This window comes from Sciurus carolinensis, chromosome 15, assembly GCF_902686445.1.
Source record: "Sciurus carolinensis chromosome 15, mSciCar1.2, whole genome shotgun sequence".
Lineage (NCBI taxonomy): Eukaryota > Metazoa > Chordata > Mammalia > Rodentia > Sciuridae > Sciurus > Sciurus carolinensis.
In genome coordinates this window covers 81,140,523-81,160,035 of record NC_062227.1, presented here as the reverse complement: position 1 = coordinate 81,160,035, position 19,513 = coordinate 81,140,523, and the positions used below count along the sequence as shown (strand labels likewise).

At 49.5% G+C, this 19,513-nt stretch overlaps 1 non-coding gene across 1 annotated transcript; it reads right to left on the bottom strand.

Annotated features, from left to right (window-relative positions):
* Window positions 1-19,204: 19,204 nt before the first annotated feature.
* On the bottom strand, window positions 19,205-19,274 carry Trnam-cau (transfer RNA methionine (anticodon CAU)). The gene has a single exon. It is a non-coding gene; the product is annotated as a tRNA-Met (tRNA).
* Window positions 19,275-19,513: the final 239 nt, after the last annotated feature.

Here is a 19,513-nt window from a genome sequence, read left to right as displayed (position 1 = left end):
TTCTCAATTAGTTGAATATTCAAAAAAAAAAAAAAAAACAAGACCATTTGCATTTGTCAAAAAAAGTCAATGAAACCAAAGGCAAAGAGCGAAGCAGAGATCCTCAGCCTTGCAGGCAGGACCGTGAACTGGGTGGCTTCCTGGGAAACAGTCCGGCGTTTCTCAGCCTGTTAAACCCAGAGCTGCGTTCCCGCCATCACACTCACATGTAGGCCCAGGAGGAGGGGAGACCCGTGCACATCACAGCGGCCTTCTTCACAGCGGTCAGATGTCCACCTGCTGAGGGACAGGTGGCAAAGGTCCATGTGTCTTAGCACACCATTATTCAGCAATGAAAAGCAACCAGGGAACCGTACCGGTAGGATAGGGTGATCCTTGAAGACGCTATGCTGAGTGAAAGAAGCCAGTCACAGGGCCTCGGGTAACAGGCTGCCATCAGGAAGTGTCCAAAACAGACAGGCAGCAAGGCAGAAGGCAGCCAGGTGGAGGACGGAGAGCGAGGGGTAAGGGCTAATGTGGCTTCTTTGGAGACGAGGAGTAGGTTCTGGATTCACTGGCAGTACCTGCAGATCATTGCAGCTGAGAATGTGCTAAAGGCTGTGAAGCCACAGGAGAGCCAGGTGTGAAGGATCCGAATCTCAATAAAGCCGTAAATAAAAGCAACCAAGGACAAAGTCGGCCATTCAGTGACATGGGATGAAACGTAGGTGTGAATACCATCCAGTGCAACTGGAGGCGTTCCTTACTTTTCTACCATGACACAAATATTCCAGGAAAAATGTTCCTGCAACCTCCAAATTCAGGTTTCAGTGTTAAGTAGTCAGTTAGCTGGTCATTCTGTCAGCCAACAGGAAGTATCTTTGGTGCTGTCTCTGAGTACATAGAATTCAGATGGGCACTACTGACAGCGTGTCACAGGGACTGACTGTGATCAATCTGTGCAGCTAATGTGATCTGGAAGGCAGGTAGGCGGAACCCGCCCACCCTGACCTCTTGTGTGGTGGGTAGTAACGTGACTTCACGGAAGTCCACAGCAAGGGAGGTTGAGCACATGCCCACCAAGAAAGGCTAACCGAGGCTCTGTGCACACAAGGTGGCCAGGAGCAGAGGTGCCGGGTCCCAAGGGGGCGATGCCTGGAACACACTGCTGGGCCACTTACTCTAGCTAAATTGCCTTTCATGCACATGCTTTCAGTAAATGAGCACCTAATAGGCACCTGCTGTGTGCAGAGTTGTAGGCTGCACATGAGAAGGAGGAGTGTGTTTAGACCCTGGCTGGAGAGACTCGCGATGGGCTGACTGTGTTCAGAATGTGGGTCTGCACTGCCGGCTGAGGCCCTACTGTGCCCTTCACCAGTTGCACCCAGAGAATTCAGCTCCTGAACTTCTCTAAGCCCCAATTTTCTCATTATTTATAAAGAGGAGCTAATGTTATCTGTCCTGCTTATCTCCATAGAAGCAGTCTCATGGCCAAGTGAGATAATGCATGAGGATTAATTTTATTAGTGAAACAAAATACGCAACCAGAGGCATTTCCTTTGGAATCCAGAGGTAATGGCTTTCGGGAAGGTGATAAGAGATGTGATCCACAACTTGAAGGATGGTGTGATGTTTCCACCAAAAGAGGAAAAAGAACACGTTCTACGGGCGGGAGGAAGAGTAACAGCGAGCAGAGGGAAAGTGAAGTCAGGTGTCGGTTGCAAGGACACCGATCTCAGCCTGTGGAGGAGCCACCGCTCTGCTCAAGCCCAGCTCAGCCCAGAGCTGGCGGGACTCTGCTCTGTGCACTTGGGACCTCCAGAGCCCACCTTCCTCCCTGGATCCACGTGCCTCCGCCTAAGGCCCAGCCAAGTCCAATCCTGCTTCAGACCCAACTTCTGCTGCTCTCTGACTTTCTTTCTGCCTCTACTTTTGGGCTCACCCTGACAATCCAGCACCATCTCACTATTTTAATGTCTCCTGATAAGTAACCTCCATTACACATGCAAAGTTCCTTTTGCTGTGTAAGGTGACACATTCAAAGGCATAGCATTTCACCAGGCTCAGATATTAGGATGTGGCTTCTCCAGAGTTGTGACTCTTCCCAGGACAGCAATGAAAAGCGTCCACACTTGGAGTCTGTGCTGCTGGAGAAACCCCCAACCGTGGAGTCTGCACCCTGTGAGTGGGTCACCTTGCTGATGAGCTCCCAACTCTGCCCTGCTCTCTGGCTGCCCTTGCAGGCTAGGCACATGCCTTACTCTCGGGATGAATCAAAGTCTCTCTACCCTCTAGAAGCCCTTGCATGACCCACCCATCACTCATAGTTTGCAAATATTTTGCATTTTACTCAATGGGAGAGGTGAAGTTGACGGGCAGCCACCCATTCCCACTCCTCCTATCCTACTCTCAGTGTGTGGGTTTTGCCTGCTCCCTCTCCACACAGGAGGTGCTGCACTGCAGGGTGGCCCCTCGGGAGCCCCACACGCTTGCCCAGCTCCAGGTGCTGGGCAGGTCACTCCCTCAGGTGTGCTGTGCAGGTCGTTCTTCCAGATGCCTGGGCTCTGCCTTCCCGCTGCTCCTTCCGCAGCCTGGAAGGGGTGTTCCTCCCCAGGATCCACCCCTGGCCAGCTCCCTGTGGTCAGCTCCTGTCCCCTTTTCCACCTGTGCTTCTTCAACCGAGCTCCTCTGGCCGGTCCTTTCCTACCAGGCTCTGGCTCTACACCGCCTGACTAAAGTAATCTCCACCATGCTGGTCAGTGACCTGAGCGGCTTGCTCTGGACTGCTGTTTTACTTTGTTATTCTGCTGTCTGTGAGTTAAGGACACCGTCATCCATTGGGGTGACACTGCGTCCTTGGTGTTGGGCTGCTGTGGGCTCCTGGCCATTCTCCCATCTCCCCCTTGACCCTGGCCTCCCCTTGCTGGATGCTGCCCGCATGAGTACATCCACATGTCCACTCACAGGGGTCTGTCCAATGGGGCCGGACCCTCCTCCAAGCTTCAGAATCCTCCAGCTGCTTAGTGGCTGGCCACTGCGTCCTGGGATTCTGCTTTCTTCCTCCTGGGTTCTGGGGATGGAGGTCAGGTCCACCGCTTGGACCTGGCATGGTGCAGCCGCACGCTCAGACGGAGGCCTTTCCCCTCCTGCGCGGGGCCTCTGCCTGGGCCAGCCCTGCCCCGGTTGCTTCCTCCATCTCTCGAGTCACTGCTCCCCTCCTCCAGGGGCAGTTAGACCCTCTGTTTCTACTTTCTGAACGTCCCACCATCGGATCCGTCTTGCTCTTCCTCTGCCTGGGACACCATCTCTGACGAAGTCCAGTCAACTCCAGGTGCCTCAGATTAGCCCTGAGCAGCCGCAGCTCTTCACCATCTGCTGTCCCAACACCGTCTCCAGAGGCCGGCCAGTCCTCCTGGGGGAGTGTGTCCTCTGGTGTCTGCGGTTGCTCCCGGGGCAGGCTGCCCGCAGCAGAGTAGGCATGAGCTGGCCTTGCCGCCTCCCAGCCTCCTTCCTCCCAGGCGCGCCCTCCTCTCCAGTTTGTGATACGGTGGCTTCTTTTCAGTTTCTCAGCACCACGGGTTTCTCCCACTTCTGAGCATCCCGCCTGGAGGGTTTGAGAGCAGCCGCGCCCCTGCCTCTGCTGCCCCGCCGCCCGCCTTCAAGTGAGGAGCTGACCGTTTCCTTTTGGACGCGCTGCCCTGGTCACTGGCTTCACGGGCCTGGCTGAAGGAGCTGTCACTCCTCGGTGCTCCCCCACGCAGCCTTGGATTTGCCCCTGCACCTGCTCGCTCCCCTAATAGAAGGTGAGAAAGCTGCAAAGAGGACATAGTCACTCAGTGAGGCCATCAGGAAGGTACGTGCAACCAGTTGGAGGCAGGAGGAGGACACGTGTTGGCGAGAGCGGCGCCGTGGTGGAGCTGGCACCTGGGCAGTGGACCTCGGGCAACTCAGCTGTCAGGAGGAGGGTCCCACGGAGGAGGCTGTGGCCACTCTGGTTACCGGTTCACACTGGGAGAGGTAAGAAATGCTGCAAAGTGTGCCGTTGCGAGTGGCCTGCCTCAGCCTTCACCCCGTTACTAAAACCAGAGCGCGCGTCGACATCGCATGCCACCTTACTTATGGTGTGTTTATGCTACTCATCGTAACAAATGTCCCAAAAAAAATCTGGACGAGACTGAAGTGTTTTTAATCTATTTTGAGATCATCAAAAGTATGAGGAAATTAGAACCTATAAGGAGGAGATTAAATGATTCAGAGCAATTACTTACTAAATGTACCATCAGTAAAAGAATTTCGAGTGAAAACAAATTTTGGTGAGAGATGAATTTAGCTAGCGGTCTCACTTCCTGCAGCATATCCACGTGCAGATGGCCCTCAAGTTCCTACAGTGAATGACCCCAGGAAGAGTCCACGTCGACATGTTTTCACTTACACTTCTACCCATAAGTAAGGACATACTCTTAAACTTTTTTCTGCTAAGGGAGCCCCTTGTAAATAGATCCAGTTATGAGCAAGACCCTGCTCAACTGATGCACTCCGTGGCTGCATGTGGATCCTGGGAGCCTCACCTTCCCAACCTTCCCAACCAGGCGGAAGAGGAGGACAGCATCACTCCCCTCTCCCGTGCGGCAAGCCCAGCAATGTCGGACACAAGGCGGATAAGTGGGCACGTGCAGGTCTGGCTCTGGAGAGAACCTGAAATCAGCGATATTCTCGCTCCTTGCTTAAGAAGATCCCATTTGCCTACTCCTACTCCCTGTTCCTAGATTTCCAGCATGGGGTGTGTGTTCCCTGGTGGTGACCACAGACAGCAACACAGCAGTAGGTGAGATCTCCAGGGTTCATTTGAAGGGAATAGCTCTGTGTTTAAGAAGCACATTACGAAAGGAACAAAGCTTGTCAAATTATTCCCTTAACCCAAGTGTGGATGAGGAATGACTTGCCCAGCAGTGCTGGGTTTAGATCTGCAGTGCGGGGCCAGCGGAGGAAGAGGCCCCGCGGAGGGTCACTCTGCCCGGAGTCAAGGCAGGACCGTGCACGGCCCCACAGGCTGAGCGGTCCAGGAGATGCTGTCCTTGTCTCTGTCCAGCCAGAGTGATTGTATCCCCCTTTGCTTTTTAAGAGAGAAGTAGGGTTTGTCTAGCTGTAACCAGTAAGATGCTTCATTAACCAAATATTTATACCTAGCTTTTCCAAAATCACAAATAAACTCATGGAGATGTTCTTAAGAAAGAAATTTAAGGCATGGCCCAATTTCATACATCAAAAGAGACACTCCATGAGCATTCTCCTTGAATGAATTATCATAAAAATGAAGAAGTAGCTACTTCCTAAGGAAACACAAAGTTCTGCGGTGTCGGGCTCAAATAAATGTGAAGATGGCAGAGGACGGTGGTGACAGTCCCAGGGATGGTGGGGCAGCTGCACACACAGGCTCCCACCTGCTCTCTCCTGGCCCTGCCCTCTGGAGCGTGCAGGGCTCAGAGTGGACAAGATGTGCCCAGACTGATGTTTTGGGAGGTGGAGCCGGATGGCCAGTGGAGTTGGGCAGGACAGCAGAAGGTTCTGCTGGAGAGTGCTCTGAGAGCTGTTGGAGTGAACAGAGACCGCAGGCACAAACGGCGGCCCATGCGCGCAATGCTGTTTTGCTGAGTAGCAGAAGTAGAAGTGAGGAACATCTGTGTAGTGAAGAAAATCTTGATCTGGAAGTGGGACCCGTTGGTACCTGTGTCCTCTGGACCACCTCCCCTGTTCTATGGCCCCACAAGCACAGCCATCCAGAACCTAGCTGTCAGCCTCAGCCAGCTGTGCCAGGTCTAGGGCGGCTCCCAGGGCTTCCTGGGGGAAGGGGCGCCCTGCTGGGAAGACCACAGTGAGGCTGCGGGTGTACTGCGGCCTCTGACAGTGGAAGGGCCCACAAAGGAAGACAGCACCTCTCGGAATTCAGCGGCCTGGCCTTGCCTGCCTTCTGGTTCCATGGCACAGCAGCCTCAAGCCACCTGGTGCCACCCTGGGGCAAAGCAGTGTTCGTGCCATCTGCTGCCACAAGCTGCGGGGCTGTGCTCATGGGCACTGCGCTGGGCCCTCTGCCCACTTTCTATGGCATCACCTTGGCATGTGGTCTCCATTCCAAGGTCCACCTGCCTGTGGACCTTCCCGGGTGGGGTCTGGATGCTGGGCAGACCCTCAGTCTGTTCCCAAGGCCTGGTCCTTCTACTCACATCCTATTTCCACAGAGGAGTGCAGCACACGGCCCCTGCCCTCCAAGATCTTAATCAACCCCAGCAAAACAATGAGATGTGTTCTTCTTGGGTTTAAATTCCGATGATGCCAGCTTTGGAAATGTGTATACAGCAAGCTGCCAAGGGAAGAGCACCCTGCAAGTTGCACAGCCTCCCTGTGCACACAACCAGGAATATGCGGAACTAGGCAGCACCGGAGGGTGAACCACAGTGGCCTCATTCTGGGGTCCTGCAAACTCACAGGGCTCGCTGCCAATTCTGATATAGAACCCTTATTTCTGTAAGTGTCCTGAATACTAAAATCATAAGTGTGAGAATACCTAAGTTCACTGTCATTTCCAATCTAGGTTAGTCAAAACGTCGCTGGCTTCTAAACTCATTAACAAACTTTAATTAATGCAATTCATCATTATGTGTATTCAATTTTATACAGGGAGTGATGCAGCGCCATCTTTCAAGGAGGTATGGAAGTCACATTAGTGGGAACGTAGGCCACGAAGACCGCCCACTGCGAGGCGCTGTCTGCACATCCTTCTTCCCAGCCTCAGACAGCAGGGGAGGCAGGTCTAAGACCCAAAGCTGAAAGACAGTGCTGAACTCAATCAAGATGCACAGAATATTGACACACGCCTTCAGCAGAGCTCAAAATTTCCAATTATTGGTTCAATATTTGCCATCAGAAACCCCAGGCCGCACAGAAAACCTGGTCTCTGCTCAGGCTTCACGGCTGTGCTGGGCTCAGGCCTGCTGCAGGGTGCCCCAGGCCGAGCACGCGGAGGCCGCAGCGAGACGGCACCACCCCAGAGGGCGGGCACCGGCAGGACTGGCACGTGCCCCAGGCCGAGCACGCGGAGGCCGCAGCAAGACGGCACCACCCCAGAGGGCGGGCGCCGGCAGGACTGGCACCTGACAGGTTGCTGACACGCCCACCCGCTCGGGGCGTGGACTGCTCGCGGTGGGTGCAAACCCCCTCCCCAGCGAAGGCCGCATCTACGTGAAGAGCAAGCCTGGGTGGGGTCGGCCTTCCCCGCGCCACGTGAATCCAGTGAACCCAGAATGCTCTCTGGTCTGAGGTGGCCGCTGTCCCCATGAGGCCTGGCTGTCCCCAGACCCCAGCTCGTCCTGGAAGCACACGCACACGCTCCGGGAAAGAGCATGGAGTAGTGGATCTGGCCCGTCATAAAAAGCATGTGACGTCCCATCAATATCTAATTGTGTTAGTTATTCTGCTGGGGTTCCAAGAAAACTGATGGAGAGGACTCAGTATTGATCACCTTTCTGAAATCTCACATCCATTGTTTACTGAACTGGTCAATTATCATTGGATTTTTCATTTTGAGTTCAAATGGAAAATTCACAAAAATCAAAAAGTTTTGTGAAGCATCTGACTAATGAATTAGAGGATGGAGGTTTTAATGTCACAAACTTATGGTTTACTCACTGCTTATTTTTAACTGGGATTTTTAAATAGATGAATGTCACCATTACCACTTCAGTGGTTACGAGTCACCTCCCTTTGCCCCTTCCTATCAAATTAAACAGAAGAGGAAGCAACATTAATTTACATGCTACAATTACCTCTCTCAAAGTCAGAATCTTGAAAGTCACTATAAATGTTAAGATTATAAATTTTATTTATCTGATATAATAGGATGAATTTAAAACTATTTACAAAAATGACACAATTGTTTCAAATTTTTTAAAACTAAGTCACCATCTTCTAAATAAAATTCATGTATTGGTCTGAAAGCTGAAAAATAGAAAATCCATGAAAGGGGTTATTTTGTAGAGAGGGAGTCTCAGAAAGTGAAGCTTCCTGGTGATAAGCTAAGGGTGGAACTGGAGAACATTTTAAAGCACACATAGCCCAGAGATGCCAAGATGCAGGGACAGGATGCACAGGCATCCAGAGGGGTGGAGAGGGAGGTGGACTGACTTGACATCCCTCGCACTGGCCGAGGCAGAGAGCTTGCTGGGGCCCTAGCTTCCTCTAGCATCATATGCGTGCGGTGGGTCCGGTGATATTTCTCCACATTGTTTCTGAAGTGCAGTTGGCCAGAGCACAACTAGTAGATGAAGTCTCACACTAGGTCCTTTTTAATTCCCCAGGCAAGTTTATCAAAATCAAAAGAAGATGTGTGGCTTAGTCTTAGAACTCCCTTATTTCATCATTGCTTATTTTAAACCAAAATGAGCCTTTTTTTAAAAAAAAATATAATTGCCTACTGTAGCCAAAAGGAGTCAACAAAAAGAACACTCTTAATCGCTTTCAAGGAGTCCAATGGAGTTGTAATTTGCCTTATAAACCACGTCACTGTGCTGGAGATTTACAGCAGCGTGTGATCTTTAGATATACTGTATATCACGTTCCTGATGGTCATGCAATTAAGGATCCGGACATGAGGAACAATACACTACCAAAAAATAGTTCTCAAAAGGGAACTTGAAATGTCAGGGAAGATAAAAATAATTTAGGTTTCAAGGCAACATGATTTTAATGCTAAATACCTTGTGAAGATTAAGCCCCCAATACCCTTCCTCTGAACGGGAAGCTTTACTGTGCTCAGCGTAGGTGGAAGGGAAGGAAATGAAGAGAGAAACATAAAGAAAACACTTTAATAAGACAAAGAGAAAGACTATCATAGATTTAATAAAATGTGATTGTTTAAACTATTTTCTAGATAAGTGCCTTTAATAGTGAGATGCTGAATGTCTATATAAAACAAAACTGCAGCCCGAATGCTACTCGTCCATCCCTATTGCACCCAAAGTGGTGATTTGAGACATTTGATTCATTGACTAAAATTTTAAAATTTTATTCAGATACTGTCTTATGTTTGCAGAAACATTGCATTTTTAATTTTTATTACAAGCATTATCTTTTTCACTGAGGTTATTTAAGTCCATCTGCATGAAAATTTAGTCCATAGTATTCATAAAGATGAATACCCATGGTTGTTTACACTTCCAATATACTATTAATATGGAAGACTTTTATATGTATTAGATACATTATAAAATTGTTAAAAATATGACTTAAGCATTATTCATGAAATTATTGTTTCTCTAAGTTTTCAGCTCCATGCATTTGGAGATGAAGTTTGTTCATTATTTTATCCTTAACTTCTATTACAGAGACCAGGAAAGGGTAGATAGTTCATATAGACTGAATATATCTCCACATTTTTCTCCAAATATATCAAATATCAGGTTACCATACAAATCTTTCTTAATTTAATTTTGTTATTAGCATACTGCATATATGATGTGCTGGGTGTATATATATCTCCTGGGTGTGTGCTCTAGGTATTATAAGTGTGTGATGTGCACACACACATGGATTCCTAAGGATATATGTTTGCACATGTATACAAAGATCTACACTAAGAAGCAATTGTTGGATGTAATTATGCACATGTACAAGTGGATAGCCCCATGTAGCATTATGTATATGCTTACGTACATGTACATATGTAGTTTACATATATAGTGTCTTATCCTCAGCACATGAATATGAACATTTCAATTGCTTTTTACTTTCTGTACAAACTGGAGGATATTTGTGTGCAAGTCACAGGCAAAGGAATGATCACGCAGACAAAGAGCTTGAAGGAATATCAAGCAAGGGGGTTCCGAGTCAGTATTTTCCCTCAAGAGACCACCAGGATGAGCTATCTGCATGGCTGCTGAGAAATCCAAACAATCAAATCCATCAGAGCCAGCTCCAGCCCAGCGACCCGCCTGCAGCCAGAAGGACCATGCGGGGTTCATGTGAGACAGAAATTTCCAAAGCCAACCATTTTATTTCAAAATCCTGCCTGAGTTAAACCAGCAGTTAAAAGTAGCCACTTGCCCTCATTCTTGCCTCACCTGATGAGGCTGCAGAGGGCTGGCCTGCCACGGCTTAGGCACTGGGCAGCGGGGCCAGGCCTGAGCTCCTCTCCAAGCTCGGGAGGAGCCAGCTTCGCCTGAGCCCTTCGCCGCATCGCCTTCCTGCTCAGGCTCCTCTCTCTGGGCTCCCTGGGACCTGCTTCAGAGATCAGCACAGCAACAGCAAAATCTCCTCGCTTCTGTGCTGGTCTGATTCTGCTGCGCTTTGAATCATCAACACCGCTCTGTGGCTAAAAGAGCTGCAGTTTTGCACAGAACAACCTAATAAGAACTCACCTTGAGTTACTCTCAAAATCGCTCCCCCCCCCTTTTTTTTACATTAAACTCCAGTAACTAGATACAGGACTTACATTTTTGCAAGTTTTTTCCTTTGTTTAAAGAATAGAATTTGACTCAAATACTTCTCTTTTTTTCTTCAAATTATTTTATACTTTGTATCATTGTAACACTCAAAGCATTGAAATATTCCATGGAAGCAGAAACTATTGTGAGTTTTCCAAGATAAGATCCAAACCTTATTTCTTTTGACTGGAATCATATCAATAAAAAGCTAACATGCATTTTTAAAAGAAACAGTGAATCCGTGAATAAAGACTCTTCTCAGATGAGGGTCAAAGCACAGCATCTGGTAGTCGGTGCTGGAGGAGCACAGTGCTCTGGACCCAGCTGCAAATGCTTGGTCCACACGCCCCTGTCGAGATGCTTTGCTTTAATGCTTTCTGTTCTTCCATCCTCCTCTTATCAAGAAACTGATGAGCAGGCGGGCGAGAGTATGCAGCTCGCGGGAGTGCGAAGCTGAGCAGGGCTGGCCGCCTTCCCTCCGTGTCTGGTAGCCGGTTCTGAGAGGGAGTGAAAGACAGGGGCTCGGCCCTCGGTTGCATCAGGCGTGGGACATCTGCCTGTCTTTCTCCAGGGCCGTCATCTGAGGTTGCATTAGGTAAAAAATATTTCTCAGCTTGGATTTAACTACTAATAGCAGGCAATGTCAGAATTTGAAGTAAACACTTGAGTGGGTGAAAATATAATAAAACTGAACTTTGGAAATTAATAATTTATGTAATCAAAACATGTAATAATACACTTAGGTGCCTATTTCAGTGACAGCTCTCTTGTCTTCATTTATGTCTGAAATAAACTCGTCATTCATTAAAGCAAGTGTCACAGATACAAATTTTTTCCAAGTATTTCACTAAGTATAGACCACCTTTAAATTTTTATGAACCTACGTTGTTTGTTTCATTCTTTCATATAAACTAATTCCTGAGCAATATATATCATTTCTTTCAAGCACCATAAATGAGGTTGGGATTTTAAAAATGCGTTTTTAGTATTATTGAACCATGTGAAGTTCACTCTGCTTTGTCATTGAAATAACTCAGTGATAGAGACCTAAGGGCTGCTATATTTTTATCCTGTTTGAACATCTATTGGATTTTTGAAAAATGAAAATCAATGTCTGAATAAAACTGGTGAATACAGTGAGCCGGGCCTTCTGTTGGTGGCGTTGCTCCTGCTGTATACCTGCGTTAGCAGAAGCAGGACACCTAAGTTAAATCACCCTCAATGATTAAATTTGTGTTACAAAACACGCCACAGATTTAGCTCTGTGAATCTTCGTGGAGTCGCCCTGAGGAAACCAAACCCACTTGCTTCTGGAATCCAGCGAGGGTGGACTGGGGCTCCTACCCTGGTGCGATGCTGCCACCACGTGGCCGAAGTCCCCGCACAGGCCTTGAACAGTGTGTTTCCAGGAGGACTCAATTTCTCGGCAAAGGAATCTTTTCAAAGCCGAGATGCCCGCACACTCGCCCAGCACGCTGTGAGCACACGCCTCGTCTTCAGCCACGAGAAGAGGGTGGGAAGGTGAGCTTTCCTGGGGACCGCCTGGAGTGGGCCGACGTGCTGGCCACACCTGCCTGCAAAACCCCAGTGTTTCTCCAGAGGGAAAGAGCAGAGGCTGGAAATCACAAGCATAGGGCTGCTGCTGACATGGCAGCGATGTGCTTTCCAGGAGGGCTCAGCTCAGAGCTCTGCCCCACTGCCTCAGGCAGAAACTGGGAGCGGAAGCTGGCCGCAGGTACCAGGAGCACCGCAGCCTCCGCAAGGACCCAGGTGCCATAGGGTTCCCAGTGCAGGGTGTAGCCGGAAAGCCTCTCCAGTGTTCCTCACTGTCCTGCCACCTTGCTGAACAGTGCCGTCACCTAGAAAATCACCAGCTCCACGTCTGAATTTCCTCCAAGGGCTGAAGGCTTCTGTGTTCCCAAGCTTATGACGTCGTCCAAGGTCCAGGTGTGACAGCAGGTGAACTGACTGAGCGTCTGCTGTTGGAGCTGTTCTGCGGAGTGCAAGATGGTGCTTGCTGAGTATGTCCACAGCTGCAGCCAAGGAACGGGAACCCAGCTTACCATCTTTTAATGTAATGGAGCAAAGTTTGAGAGTCTGCTTTTTATTCATGATTATGGGATTTATTTTAGTACAGAACCATCACCTTGTCAGAGGTAGACACCTAGTCACTAAGTTTTAATGTAAAGAAAGTGCATTTTATTCATTTAATGATGAACTTCAAAAGTATGTTGATCATTAACAACGTTGAGGGAGACCTTTTAAGAAACTGAGCAGACATAAACAGTATTAGGGTAAAAAGTGTACCATTTAGTGATTAGAAACATAACAAGAACATGATGTTTACACACACATATTTGTTAAAATATATTTTAGCAATCAAATGTTTGTAGCAGTTATACATGTAATATTATACACTGTATTATCAACATTAATATTATAAATATTATATGTAGCCTACTTTTCTCAATGTAAATGTTTAATTTTCTATTAAAATACAATTTGTATGTCATGAAAATTGTAATAGAGCTGCAAATATTTTATGTTATATCTATATGGTTCTGCACACATAACTTAAACACTATTCTCAAAATCTACAAAATGATGCATTTGACCATGCTTGCACAGGTATGTACGTGGTTCTTATTCTTCTGTTGAGCTGTCTCAGCACCTGTGTGTCTCTGTGCCAACCACAGGGTGTGGGTGCCACAAGTTGAAGGAGAAGGTGCCCTCTCTTTCAGAGGTGCCGTCATCAGCCAGGATGGGCAACAGAGCAAGAGGCTACTAAGCAAATTACTCTCAGCCCGTGATTGTTCTGTCCCTCATCCTGAACTTCCCTTCGGTAGATCTGAGCCACCCACGTTGTTTCAATAACGTTCTGTATGTAATGCATGGTCCCATTGGGTGGGTGAGCCTGTCATGGCAGATGCCACAGGTCACAGTGACCTTGCACCGCACAGGAAGCTCCAGCTAGGTGCACAGCCCTGGCTTGAGCAGCTCCCCTGAGAACCGGTCTGATGGCGTCTTCACGTGGCCATAAAGACAGCGTTACCATGGCTGTGCACTCTCTTGGCCCTGCTTCTGGGGCAGTTTCCAGACCTTCCCTGGTGCTGGACTGGAGGCTCTGCGCAGGCGGGCCTACGTCTGTCTCACGGAGCAGGTGCCAGGACACCAAGCTCTCCTGACTCATCCGTGCTGACTTCATGCTGCTGCTCTGGGGCTGGCTTCCAAGCAGGTTCCTGAGCGCAGACTTGGCAGTGTTGTTGGGGGAGGGAAGTGGTATGGTCACAGAGCCCAGGGTGGAACAAGGGTCACTTGACACTAGCTCAGTCACAGTTCTCACAACGGGGATCAAAAGCACTTGACGGATTTGAAAAACAATACATACACTGAATCTATGACTTAGACTCAGAAGGAGCATTTGGATAGTCCAGTCTTTAATTCTAATTTTTGGTAGGATATAAAAACATTATCAGGTCATTCGTCCTAATAACATGCAGCTGCGTACATAGTCACTCCCACGTATTAGTGTATTTTAATGTACACACACACTTGCATGTTTAATATGTGCTTAACATTTTAATTGGGCAATGTTCCTTGTATTCTTAAAGAAAGACTGAAAGGAGCTCTGGTCAAAATAGCATCAGGGGTCACAGATGTCTCTGTGGTCCCTTCCTGATGTCTGCTGTTCAAGTTAAGAAATATCCCAGTAATGAGGACCAAGAGGCTATTTCTTTCCAAATTACAAACTGAACCCCTCTTTAAAAAACCTTCATCAGTTTGAACTTCACTATTTTCAATATTTAGCCACAATGACCATGTCCCTATTTCCAATATTTCCTGCTATCTTGTGCACTGTTGTGAATAATTTACACAACAAAGCAGGGGTTTTGATTGAGGTCCATTAGTGAACTTTCTGAGGTGTCTACAGGCCTCAGCTCCCAGCAAGTGTCAGAGTCTATTTTTACCCTGCAGCCTCCGTTCCACAGAAAGCCTGCAGCTGCGGGTGCCGCCGTGCCCAGGCAGGGCTTTGTTCCACCCACAGTGTGGTGGGAGTGCCCGTTGGTGCCATCCTTCGGAGATGGTGTTTGCGTTTCTGTTTGATATTCCCCGACGGGGGAAGAAGTTGCTTTTTAGGGCATGCAGGATGTCAGGCTCCTCCGCTCCTCCGCGGAGGGCAGGGAGCAGCACTGCGCTGATGCAGTCACTTACGCGGCTTGGAAACTCCACTACGAACAGGAGATGATCAAAGAAAGTCCCGTCGGTGGCTAGGCTGGGAAACTGGCTACTGGAGAGCCGGAGCCGGGCGGCACCTGCATCCCAGATCACTCTCCAGCAGGGTGGACTCGCTGTCTGTTCTACATCTTATTTGATGTGTTAAAGTGTGCATGCTTATGAATTTCAAATGCCTCTTTTGGGAATCATCAACACATTTTTAGAGATGTAACTTAATTTGAGAAAAATATTAATCATGTAAAAATTATTAGGGAAACTACAGGGTCCTGCTTTCAAAAGTTGAGGAAGTCATTTTTCATGTTTTAAATACATGTTGTCAGACTTTAATTTAAAATATAAAATTAGAAAATGCAGAATGAGATTCCTGGCACGGGGTGAGCACTTGGTGGCATGCATGAGGTTCTGGGTTCCATCCCCAGCACCATTAAACAAACAAACAAAAAGACCCCACCCCAAAAAAACCCCATATTCACAGGATAGTGTGGTCGGAGCGCAGTTTGGTGATTATTAATCTGGATAAAGACATTCTTGGACCATCACAGTGTGAGTCAGTCCATGGGAAGGTCATTCTGAAGACGTGGCTGTCCAGATGCCGTTAGTCTTTGAAGTGACCATGGTTGCTGGCGGCCCTGTCCTCGTTCTTCTGTGTCTGTGTTTGCTGCTCTTCCATCACGGTTATTCTTGAACAACACGGAGAGTGAACCTAGGGTCTGTCCAGAGACATTAAAGAAGGGAGAGAAAAGAAGACTGAAGGATGTCTTCACCAGCTCCTGGGGTCAGCCCAGGCCCCGTGAGCTAGGCGTGTGGGTGAGTTCTGGGCCTGCTGCTCACACGCCCTCTTCCAGCCTGCGAGGGTCACTGGCGTCCCCAGAACTGCCTGTTTCCTTGTTTCTCTCCCGTGCAAGGCTCCAGGGACCTTGGTGCCCACACGGGAGCCCGGCTTACACCCTGCCCCTGGGCAAAGGACGAACACTGCAGCAGGTGTTCAATGAAAGCCAGAGGCTCCCTGCTCTGGCTCCCCGGCACCCACACAGGAAGCCCTCAGAGCTACCACCTCACCCCGCCCTGCTCCTGGGTCTGGCCCGATTCCACTTCATGCTCATATCCTGCATAAGACCTGAGGGTGGCCGGGCAGTCCTACCACGGTCCCCCACCTGCCCTGACGCACTCTCCACAAGTCACCTGCCGGGGGCTGCTGGGCACCTTCCTTCCCTCCAGCGGGTAGACCTCTTGCAGCAGGTTCCTTGGGACCCACATGTGGGTCATCTGCTTGGCCCTAATTGGACTCATCAGTCCAGCACAGTCCCACGCTCTCCCATCTTAGATCGCAGCCCCTAATTGAGTCCTCTTATGAATGGACTATTCTCACTGTGATCTCAAATTACCTAGGCAGCTCACTTCACCCCAGCCATTAGCCTCTTTATAGTTACACTTGACTTTCTGAGATAAAGGATATGTAAGTGCTTTATAAACTCTAAAGCACTCACTAAAAGTAATAGATTCTTCACCAATCGGATGCCGTAATCAACTACTTAAACAATATCCAGACACTGTCTGAGGCTCGTGGGTCCCCTGCCTGCGTCCCATTTCCTGACTCACTGCCCGGTTCCCAGGCTGCAGAGTGCATTGCTTCTCCATTCCTGACCCGGACAAGTGGCTGCCAGTCAGTTCACTAAGGTGGCCCTCCAACCCCCACTTAAAATTTTCTGACTCCGCAAGAGGCCTTTCCAGCTTTCCAGCATCAAGCCCTCTCCTTGGCACACAGTAGGTCTTCACGGGATGCCTACTGTGGGGACTTCCTCCAGACCTGGGTGCCACCCACCTGCACCCCCTCAGCAATGCTGACTGCACCTGGGGCACTCGCCCTCCTCCAGAGCTTGGTTGGAGGCCGTCTCCATCTCAGGGGGTCCAATCCTCAACGCAGGCTGCCTCCGGCACGCTCCCAGGACCTGCGATGGCGCCTTCCCCGCCTCTCCTCCTTCCCCATGGGGGTTTGCCTTCGAGCTCCCTGTCTCCCAGGGTGGGGACCCGTTTTCCTGCCCTACTATCCTGGCTGCTACCGTTCTGCTTTGCTCTTCTGACAAACAGCAATTTCAGACAAAAGGTCTATACCCCCTGCTTCTATTTCCACGCTGGTCACCTTCCTTCAGTTCCTTCCACCCAGGTGGCGGCCTTTGCTTGAACCTCCCTCCCAGAGCTCATGGAAGTCCATGAGGTCAGCAACTCTGGTGGTCTCCATCCTCACGCCCAGGATGCTGCAGGGCCCTTGGCATTCTGAGCCTCCCTGCCTCCCCGTAGAGCCCACTCGTGGTCTGCTGTGCTTCTACCCTTGCTCTCCCCTGCTTTCTCCAGTTCTCCAGCTAAGGACCGTCCTCTCTGTCCATTTCTTTACCCTTCTCTCTCTTTGTAGGGTGAATTACTGACCAGAAGACTCAAACCGCCCGTCATTGTGAACCAAGACTCCCACCTCAGCTCCGTTGGCCTAGGGAGACGGTCACTGCAGTGGGTGTGTCCTCCGGCCACCCAGCTCAGGAGCCTGAGCTCCCTCACTCCTGGCCTCCACAGGCCCCGAGCCTCCACCGCCAGCTCCCACTCCTTCCCCACGTCCTCTCGCCCAGCAGCCGGGCGGCGGTGACTTCCCGGCATGTCCCACCCCACCCTTCCTTTCCACAGGGGCTGCCATCAGCCCTGTTCAGTCTTTTATGAATTTCTGCCTCTGTTATTGGATTAGGAGCTTAACTCTTATCCCAGTGCGTCCCTCAGATCACAGAAATTAATCTTTTGATGGAAAGGCATGACCACGCCAGAACCTGGCTCCAAGACACGTGGAGCTCGGAGTTCCTGAGCAGGAACCTGTCTCTGTCCAGCACCTGGCGTCCTCCACAGACCCTCACCTTGCCTCACTTCCTGTGGACAGCCATCTGCTCTCCCCCAGAGGGCCGCGCCTGCAGCTCTTGGGCTCCGCAAGCTCCTCCTGAGCAGAGGTCCAGCGGGTCCACACCAGGCACCTCGTTGGTGCCCTGGTCACTCCCCTACAGCAGCCCCCCTGGTCGTTTGCCGTCCGGTTGCTTATTATTATCTTCTGACGACGTAAGAATTCTACTTTTAATGAAGGAGCGTGGTATCATTCGATCCACAGGCTTGGGTGGGTCCTAGCTGATTTTTTTACCTGTGCTGAGTGAATGACTTGACCCTGTGCCATTCCTTTTCCAGACCCACCACAAGGCGCTGTCCCTCCGGGGCAGGCGAGGGCGGACCAAGGCCACTGCGTCCGAGCTAGGGGAAAGCGCCTGGCAGGCGGAGGGCTCTTCCCTTCCGAGCTTCAGGTCCTGCCCTCTTCTCAGGATCGAGCCCTCCTGCCCCTGCCTCCCTCAGCATCGCCGCCTCCCCGGCCCAGCACTGAGCGCTGAGTGTGCAGTGGAAACAAGTGCAAGCAGCATCCAAAGGAGGCCGTGGGGGAGGCACCGCGGGGGGCGGTGGCGACAGGCCTGTGCGGCGAGCCTGGGGCACACATCACGTTCTGGGGCACCCGTTCACTCCCTCAAACGAATCTTCAGATCATCACGAGATTCACACGTGATGCTGATATTTCCAATAAAAACCACCACAACAAACATTACAAAACCATAATTAAAACAGGCAAAAATTAAATATCTTTAAAGAAGGAGGAATTTAATCTTAGGGAAATGTTTTCTAATGATTCTCTTTAAATCAAACGTAATTCTGTAATAGCATAAGTTGAATCTATTATCTTTAAGGAACATTAATGCATCTATCCTTCCAGATCAAGAGCATGCTGTACAGAGTCATTAATCGTGTGTACCGATTTGATGTCTACTCCGATCTTATTTGGGAATTCTTTCTCATCTTTTGTTATGGAGCCTTGAAGTCCAAGTACATTGCTAAGAACCCTTCCAACCACTTCTGAAAGCGTCTGCAGCCAGCAAAGAGCCACCCTGAAGAACATGACCACAGCAAGCGACTTCGGGTAGCCAGCGAGGATGCCGGCCATGCTGGTCCTCCGTGGGGACCCAGGCCACTGCCCTGCCTCAGCGTCCCATGGCTCCCACACCGGCCTCGTTCCTGCCGGTGCACAGCCACCAGGGTGGCGCATGCCTTCACCTTTGTACACTCACAGGCCGTTGGACTCGAAGGCATGAGATTCATGTTGGAGGGATCTTTCAAACAACTGTGCAGTCAGCTCGCCAGGCGAGCAGAGGCGGCTAGACCAGTTGAGTATTTCTTCTATGACCTCTGTCCCTATTCTTGCTCTTGGTGGAAGGTCACGTGGGGCGGGTGTTGTTGCAGACGGTCTTCATGGGATCTCATGAAAGTCCGTGCACTGTGATGGGAGTGTTTTAAAATCTGGGTTGAAGAAGTTAAAAGGGCAAGTCACCTAGGTTTGGCACTTTAAACCTTGGCCACAACACACGAATCTCAGAAGTTGATATTCACTCAGCTTACTTTATTAGTCAAAGTACAAATAGAACCAACACATGGTGGATTTTTTTTTTTTTTTCAGTGCTGGGGATTGAACCCAGGGCCTTGTGCTTATGAGGCAAACACTTTACCAACTGAGCTACATCCCCAGCCCACACATGATGGTTTTAACCAAAGACCCTAAATTGTATTTTATTGACTTCAAAGAACAAAGGTCCGCAGATCCATTTCATGATTTCTACCAACCTCCTGAACTCATATCTGAATTTCCTGTGAGTATTTCCTGGGGAAACGGTCTGTTGTTGAAAGACTGGTGGACCAATAACAATCAGGCATCAGTGGATGATCAGCGTTCTTCAAAGGCAGAGAGGGCACTTTAAGAC